The 9,534-nt window shown below is 37.4% G+C and overlaps 1 pseudogene; it reads right to left on the minus strand.

The window, feature by feature from the left end:
* Positions 1-1,339: 1,339 nt before the first annotated feature.
* LOC120249011 lies at positions 1,340-1,450 on the minus strand (annotated as a pseudogene).
* Positions 1,451-9,534: the final 8,084 nt, after the last annotated feature.

Genomic DNA, 9,534 nt, shown 5'->3' on the forward strand with positions numbered 1-9,534 from the left:
AATTGGTGTCTCAAAATTAAGATGTCCCTATTTCCCATCGCTCTTACTTTACTTTTGTCAAATTCTTTCTGTTTTCCATGGACATATAAAAATTCCAGTTTGTGGGTGCTCCTTTAGAGCCAATCTTTACAGTCAATCTCCATACCTCTCATATCAAGTCTGTAGTACGTCCTGTTACCTTTGTCTTTAAAATTCAGAATCTGATTCTTTCCTATCAGTTCCACTGCTACTAACGTGGTCTAAGCTTTAATTATCCTGCACTTGGATTATAGCAATAACCTCTTATCCAGTCTTCCTTTTTTCCTCCTCCATCTCATCCCTCACCTTTAAGCTATTCTCAATATAGCAGCCAGAATGAGAATTTTTTAAAAAGTTGATTATTTATTGCTCTGCTCAAAATCCTCCACTGACTGTATTTTACTCATAGCAAAGCCAAAGTCACTATGATGTCCTACAAGGCTGTAAGGAATCTGACCTTCTATAATCTCTCTAACTTTATGTCCTTCTTGAGTACTTCATTCCCCTAATATTTCTTTCTTGCCTATGTCTTTTGCACATTGTTTGCATAAATTGTTTCCCCCCCTTAGAAGAATATTTCTTGAATATCTGGATGATTGGTCACTTAATTCTTTTAGATTTTGTTTATATCTTGGTTTCTCAGTGAAGTCTTGACTGACTATGATATTTATATTGCAACTCTTCAAAACACTTTATTTTCTTTCCCACCTTTATTCTCATCTACAGCAATTATAATCATCTAACATTCTATATATTTACTTGTTACTTTTTAAAATTGTTTGCTAACACTGGATATAATTCCCACAAGAGCAGATGTTTGTCTTTTTATCTATTACTGTTTCCCTGGTGCCTGGAACTGTGCTTACCACATAGTTGGTGTTCAATAAATATTTTTTAAGTAAGTAAAATGTGGCCCTGTGGTTGTTTAATAATTATTTTATAATAGTTATTTTCAGCTTAAGAGTTTGCATGGGCCAGTAGCAACTCTTTGATATTGGGCACCCAAAGGGCCCATGCTGAAGAGGAAGACATTCTGACTCTGCTCTCACTCAGCATGTGAAATATGAATGAAAGATAAAGGAAAAAGGAAAAATCCTTGTTGTAACTTAACAACCTGCTTTTCTATGATTGAATCTTCCCCATATGTGCAAATACTCAAGTTTTCAGGTACATTAGTTTAATTATCCTTTTCAAAATATGAAAATGATAAATCAGAAAGAAAAAAACTTAGAGGAATGCATGAATGATCCATGTGTCTCCTGTAACCTTTTGTGGTATATCCAGGTTAGCATGATTCTGTGTGTGTGTGTGTGTGTGTGTGTGTGTGTCTGTCTGTCTGTGTGTGTGCACGCATGCACATGCATATGCCTACTTTTTAAACTGATGAGAACAGATACTATACTTGATCTTAGCCAAAAGGCTGAGAAGTGATATATGCCTACTTTTTAAATGCACATAAAGCTGCTCAAGAGAAGGGGATTGTCCTTGAGAAATCCCCAGTATTTATCTTTGAAGCTGAACATCTGCCTTCCTTTATCTCATGACTCTGTATCCTTGACCAGAAGTAAATGGCATAGAGCTCTTGGGAAAGTGACTAATGGTGAGAACCTTTTAGTTCCTGGAACTTTTAAGGACAATTAACTTGATAGTTATGGATGAATTTTTTTTTTTTAAAGACATCTACGCTCCTTTTAAGGTATGTGAGGAAGACTGGATTCGTTATGTTGTCATTCGGCAAATCCCCCAAAGTGTTTCTTCCAGGACCTATTCACTGAAAAGTTTAGTGAGCAGACCTCATACCATCTTCTGAAAACTCTAGAGGAAAGACAATAGATGCCTCCAGTAAGTTCTCTGTTTTCTGTGGAAACTGTGTGGGTTAGATATGTGGAGGTGAATCAAATGATTTGGCCTTGATCTTTTCCTACCTTGGTTTTATGATCCCAGACTGATTACATGTGTGAATACTAATTTGTCTTTCCCTTGTGTGGTTTCTTTGTCTATGTACCTTCATATATATAGGTAATATTTTATTAATTTATAGTTCAAAATGAGCTGGTTAGAGTTCATGTTTAGTTACTATCGATGTAAGTTACATTTGCATTTGTATGTGAGTGGTATGTTGCTCATACAAATAGAAGTGGACTCCAGAACCCTGCTCATTATCACCAGCCAAGTGTGTAGGAATTCTGCTGGAGATTTTATAAAATCAAGAGATTTCATTGGGATTGACTCCATCTATATTATAAGTGGATCGTAATTGACTCAATAAATAATTTACACATGTTCAATCAGTAATTTGTTTTATTCAAACACTGTTTATTAGCTCCCATCATGGTTTGGAAATTGTTCTAGATACTAGAGGTATAGCAGAAAACAAAACAGACAATTCCCTGCCATTGTGGAGCCTACATTCTGGTGGCGTGGTGGTGCAGACAATAAGCAAATATAGACATTAATGATACGAGGCTTAGTAGTCACATATGACCCATGAAATTTTAAAAAGTGGAGGATGGGGTGATGACAGCCTGGAGCCTGCTTGGGACACTCTCTCTCCCTCTCTCTCCATCCCTCCCCGACTCATGTTCTGTCTCTCAAAAGAAATAAACATTTAAAAAAGTAAAAAAAAAAAAATAAAAAGTGTAGGATGCTAGACAAAAGGAGGTGATAAGACGCAGTTTGCTTCACAATACTAAACAGACATAGAGTGACAAGGTTTTCTGAAGGAGTGTGATGTAGGATGTGAAAGAAAAAGAGGAAGCATGGATAACTTTAAGGCTTTTGGCTGAGCAATGGGTGAATGACGGTCGCACCAAGTGACATGCAGAAGGCTCTGGGAAGAGGAATAGGTTTGGGTAGATTGGTGGAAAAGCCAACTGATAAATGTTAAATTTATTATTTAAATTTATGTTTATCATCAAAGAACATTAGGTATCCATGAAAAGAGATTGAATGGAGTTGGATGAAGGAGTTTGGACTGAAGGAGAGACGTGGGGGCTGGAGATAGAAACTTGGATTATAGCACATAAATGGGGCTTGGTGAGAGCACCTACAAAGTGCAGATAGAGAAGAACCTCAATACTGAGGAATTGGGAAGAAGGGGGTGATCCTGTAAAGAAGAGGAGTGGGAAGTAAGGTCCAATGGAACCAAGTGAGGAATGTAGATAGTTCATGAGGAGGACGTCTATCTGTGTTAAATGCAGATGACAGATCAAGTGTGCAAAGGAATGACAAACAACTGGAATTTGAAATATGAAGATCCTTGTATCATTAGCAAGGTGTGGTAACATGGTTAGGTTTCTTAAAGATCCTCTTTTATGCATCCTGATTCTCCATTATCTGTTAATACTTTTCTGTCTTTCTCAGTAGTCAAATCCTATGTTCATCTAAGTTGCAATAATTGTTTCTTTTTTTTTTTCTTTCTTAACTAAATGTTAAAGCTTCTTGCTCTCATGTCCTTTCTCAAAATTCAGATTTTAGGCAGTTTATTCATCGTCACACTTTCAAACATTTTTTTTTACAGCTCACTTTTTGTGGTCCATGTGTTAAAAATTGTAGGGTAACTTTTGAAAAGCAAATTCAATTTGTCTTTCCACAGTAGTATCCTAATAGTATTCTATTTCAAGTTTTTTATTATGACCACTTGCCAGTATTGTTCCAACTATATGCTGATTACTTGGGATCTTACTGTTTCAGAAGCACCAATGTCTCTAGTAGAGGTAGGTAGGTCTCTTAGTGTATCAACAGTGTGCCAGCTAAATTTCCTAGAGAAAGCTCATTTATTCCTCTCTTCTTTCCCATCATTTCAGATAGTGGCTTGCCTACATAGTCACTGGTTATTCAGTGGGAAAGATGAAATATTACAGTTCTTCAAATGTTGAAGAGGGAAACACATTTAGAAAGGGCAGAAGGTCAATGACTCCCTGTTAGGGGGAACTTCTATTTTTACCAGCACCTTCTCACTAACTGCCTGGAATATAGGAGAGGAATTGAGAAAATTCTGTATTTTAGTTGGTAGTCGGTAGAACTACTTTGAGGATTTGGGGTTTTATAGCTCATGTTGTATTTTTTTCTGGGAGGTTTCAGGGCACTGAAATCAGAACAGCCTTTTTTTTTTTTCTGAGATGGGAATTTGAGAAAGGAGAACTCTTTTCAGTACATGATTTTTAAAAAAAGCAAAAAAAAAAGAAAAAAGAAAAAAGAAAAAAGAAAAACAAGCAGCCACTGCTGTGGGGTACCAGTTCTTCCAGAAATGACAATGCCAGGGGTACTCTGGTCATTCTGATTAACCAGCTCAGCTGATATTTTGAGCACTTAATCAGCACTTAGCACATATGAGACATTCTATATTAATTTTCTCACTTAATTTCCCTAACAAACCCATTAAGTTGATATTACTTTTTTTTTAAGTTTATTTATTTATTTTGAGAAAGAGACAGTGCAAATGGGGGAGGGGCAGAAAGAGAGAGAGAGAGAATCCCAAGCAGGCTTCTTCACACTGCCAGCACAGAGCCTGATGTGGGGCTTGAACCCATGAAACTGCAAGATCATGATCTGAGCCAAAATGAAGAGTTAGAAGCCACTTAGGCACCCCAGTAGATCTTACTACTGACATTATATAGAAGAAAATTCCAATACCAAGCATGTTTAAATAATTTTATTAAAGGCACACAGGAAGTAAATGATGGATCCCAGACTTTCTTCAATCCTGCACTTGCTTATTATAAACATCTCATTTGTCAATATTGAATACTTTTATAATATAACATTAAAAAAGTAATATTACTTGAAGATCGGAAGCCAAGTCGGCAAGATATATTAACACAGGAAAGAGTAGAGTATTGTAGTTCTCAGGGATCATAAAGTCCACTCCAAGAGTATTAAAAATTAAGTCCAAGTCCAAACTGACCTTGCAGATTAAAGGAAGAAAGAAACATTCAGGTAAAAAAATCTCCTTAGCAAAGTATCTCAATCTAGCCATCAATTTGGGAAACAGGGCTAGATAATAGTCGTTCAGTAATGTGGTTTAATACTGAACCAAACGGGTGCCTGGCTGGCTCAGTCAGAAGAACAAGTGACTTTTGATCTCTGAGTCATGAGTTTGAGCCCCATGTTGGGTGTAGAGATTACTAAAATATAAATAAATAAGGATGCCTGGATGGCTCAGTCGTTGAGCATCTGAATTTGGCTCAGGTCATGATCTCACCTGAGTTTGTGACATCTAACCCCTCAATGGGCTCTGTGCTGACTGTTTGGAGCCTTGAATTTGTTTCAGATTCTCTCTCTCTCTCAAAAGTTAAAAAATGTTAAAAGAATTTAAATACATGCATACATAATACATACATACATACATACATAATAAACAAACAAGCACTGAACCAAAGCCTTCCTTGGTGTAGGATGTAGCATATCTCCTTTCCATAGCTAGAACTGCCTCAAGGGTAACCAATTCTGATTTTATAAGTAAAGGCTTATTTATGTTGGGCAGAAATGGGAGAACAGGGTCTCAAGATTTTGATTATGAGTTTGCAGTGACTCAGATCACCTTTCCTGCTTCGGTTTTTCCAGTGGGGTTTGAGAGGCAGTCCTGACTCCTGTGATCTGTCCACTGGTGTTTTGCTCTATGTTCCTCTGTTTCCTAGGTTGTCTGTTGAAGATGTTGTGAAGTCTGTGTCAGAGATCTTGATATTGTATGCAATACCTTAGTGCCTGGTCCAGCAGTTTTCACATTATACTGCCCACGAAAGTCATCTGAGAAAATCAATACAAATGCATATTCTAAGGCTCCTCCCCAAGGTACTGTGATTTAGCAATTCCAGGGCGGAGCCCCATAACATATCTTTTTTAAAAAAGTATATTTATTTATTTATTTATTTAGAGAGAGTACTTGTGCAAGCTCAACCAGGGGAAGGGGAGAGAGGGAGTGAGTACATGCACATGTGTGTGAGTGTGCATGAGTGCAAGCAGGGTAGGGGCAGAGAAAGAGGGAGAGAGAGAATCCTAAGGAGGGTCCATGCTGTCAGCCTGAAGAATAACTCACAGGTCCATCTCAGGTATCATGCGATCATAACCTGAGCCAGAATCAAGAGTCAGATGCTTAACTGACTGAGCCACCCAGGTGCCCCAGAACATATCTATTTTTTTTTTAATTTTTAAATTTATTTCAGAGAAAGAGAAAGAGAGAGAGAGACAGCGTGAGCAGGGGAGGGTCAGAGAGAGAGGGAGACACAGAACCTGAAACAGGCTCTGAGCTGGCAGTCAGCACAGAGCCGGTCGCGGGGCTCGAACCCACGAACCGGGAGATCATGACCTGAGCCGAAGTCGGACGCTTAACCGACTGAGCCACCCAGGTGCCCCAGAACATATCTTTTTTAAAACCAGTTCTCTCTGGGGATAGTGATTATACTTTGGAAAACACAAGAGTCATAAGTAAGAGCTCAAAAGACACATACCAAGTGATTACTTATGCCTGGGGAGTAAATAGAAGAGCAAGAAACTCAAAAGATCTGATTTAATTTTGTTTCCTGTAATAATTACTGGATTTCTTAGTTACACATGCTGTTGAATATTGCTTCTGAAGTGGGTAAACTTCAAAATGTTCCTCAGTGCAAAGTCACCCATTTGCACAGTTAATACACCTCTTCACTCCCACCCCATTTGCTTGCTGTATTCTTTCTTCTCTTTCAAATTTTGGCTGAAATGTCCCTTCCTCAGTGACTTTCCCTAACTTCTTTAAGCACATTAAGAACCTGGTCCTTCTCTCAGCTCTTACTATGTTGTAGCAACTACTTCAGCTGTAATTTTTGTAAGTTCACATACACACAATACACCTACACATATATGTGTGTTTGTGTGTGTGTGTGTGGTCACTTATTGTCTGTCTGACTTTATTTATTTAATCACTAACCTACATGCAATGTGTAATACCATTCTTAGCATCTTGTAGGTCTTGACAGCATTTAATAAATAGATAAAGGAATGAAAGAGTGATCCACTTGGCCATCGTATGTCATATGGTTACATTTTTTTAAACATTGATGAAGAAAAACAAAACTTTTGAGAATGCATGCTGTTTAGTTTGTTTTGGTGCATGTTTTTTTATTTGCCTAGTCTATGGATCAGGTAGATATCATTAACCTTTTTTTAAAGATTATTTATTTTTATTTTGAGAGAGAGACAGAGAGAGCAGGCTCTGTGATGTCAGTGCAGAGCCTGACTCAGGGCTTGATTTCACAAACTGTGAGATCATGACCTGAGCCAAAATCAAGAGTTGGATGTTTAACAGACTGAGTCAATTACAAGTAGCAAGTGGCGGTGTCTCACATTTTCTCTCTCCAAATCCAGCATGAGCTCTTTTATAGGACATTCAACATACAAGGTAATCAACCCCCAGCTATTGCAGGATAGTTTCTGATTTTTTTAGAATCAAGGAAAGGATCTCAGGATCATTATCTCACAAACTCCACATTTTTGGAAACATGCGCTGGGAAAATTCATAATGTATACATTTTTCTTGTTTAATTAAGACTATATTTTGGTGCTGCTAACAGTAGGCTGCACAGTGTGGTGCTTCTGTTCACCTTCAGATAAAGCAGTTAAGGGAGACTCTTTTTGCTTCCCTTCTCCTATATACCGATGATCATGTGGACAGGGTGTAATCTTTGGTTGGAAAAGTAGAGCAGAATGAGAAAACACACTCAAATAGCAGGCTGTAAGAAATACTTCTCATTGACACTACCCCAATCTCATTGACACTACCCTAAGTCTAGGCTAGGTATATACTTTCTGTGGTGGTGTGGGTTTCTTATATTCACCTCTGGTGTATATGTGAACAAAATAACCAATTCATTCCTCACAACTGACAGAACAGCATTCAGACAAAATTGTTAACCTCTGTCAACTTGTTTATCACAATACACATGCCCTGTGATGAGTTTTGAAACAGTAGTTTCCTAGTTCATTTATGAACATCTTTTAGAGAACTACAATTTCTAATTATCATAATTTCTGTATATTATATGGCCTTAAATAAGAATTCTTGATTAAAATATTTAATAAAACACAATGTTACCAAAGCCTATATTAGTCTTTCAGTTTATAATTTTGTTTTGTAAATGTTTTTTTAAGAAAAAATTTTTGGGGGGATGATCATGAGGAAATGAGTAGGGGTCTTTCAGGGTCTTTGATCTACCATAGTAATCTACATTAAAAATAAGATTGAAAAGCAGTACTACAAATTATGTTACCTTATTACTTATGGATTTCACTTCTCTTCAGATGGTTAAAGTTTGAATTTTATAACCAAATAAAATTCATGTGATGCATCCATGTGATTTAATATTAAATCCAAGAAAGAATGTTCTGATCCCTACCTGTTTTTTTAGCAGATAAGAGTAAGAATTGGAGAAATTACTCCAGAGCAAACTTGTAAGTTCTGGATCAGTTCACAAAAGATGACATACACTCAAATTTAACCCTGTCCCTGGGTGAATTAGGGTCTGTGATCATGCAAATATGAACTCTGGTGCATGGCCCCACCTGGTTTCTGACTAGATGTATGGCAATCATTTTAGAGCTATAAAATTGACTTTATTAAACCATATGGTTAAGAGGGAAAGTCTGGTTGATCTTAATCATATTCAAGTGAAGAGATGAACTAGTCATGCAGCTAGCTACCTGGTTACTTATCTATGTGATGTTGCGCTATCTATGTAATAAATCAAAATGAAGGGTTGGGCCTTGATCTCACATGAGTTCAAGCCCCATGTTGGGCTCTGCTGACCTCTCAGAGCCTGGAGCCTGCTTCAGATTCTTGTCTCCCTCTCTCTCTGCCCCTCCCCCACTCACCCTATGTCTCTCTGTCAAAAATAAGTGAAAACAAACAAAACGAAGCATCAGGTCACTGAGTTTTCCAATTTTCATAACTGGCAAAATGAATCTTGGTTTTACTCCTGCCAAAAGAGCCAGTTCCAAGAATGGATAGTGAACAGACTTGTCCTCACTTACATTGATCCACCTTGGGTTAGTATTTTGATGAATTATACATAGAAAATGGCCCAGTGCCAAGAGTCGCCCACCAGCTCTGAAGCCAGTCAGCTGACAGACACTCTGGGTAGGCCATTCAGCGCCCTGATTCTGAACATGAAGGACCAAATAGCATAATTTACGGGGTACTAGATGGGCTTTATTGTCTCCATATTTAAAACCATGCCAAAAATGTTATGAGGAATCACAGAAGGAAACAAAGTAATACATGAATTTTGAAATATAGGAAACAATTGTTGATTTGAAAACCAGAAAATTCCAAAGCTGTGAAAATATTTTACTCAGTAAATATAACAAATCTATACTTTTAAGTGGCATATAATGTACCTTAATAGAAAGTTTCTTCACAGCTTACTAAATACACATTGAACGAGTGACTTAAAGAACATATTCATTTAAAGAAATACCAAATTATGAGCCAAAGGGACTCTCACACCTTTCCTAATATACCAGGACTTTACTTTGACTCCTAGT

The sequence above is a fragment of the Hyaena hyaena genome, unplaced genomic scaffold, assembly GCF_003009895.1.
Source record: "Hyaena hyaena isolate Hyena2069 unplaced genomic scaffold, ASM300989v1 scaffold_622, whole genome shotgun sequence".
Classification (NCBI taxonomy): domain Eukaryota; kingdom Metazoa; phylum Chordata; class Mammalia; order Carnivora; family Hyaenidae; genus Hyaena; species Hyaena hyaena.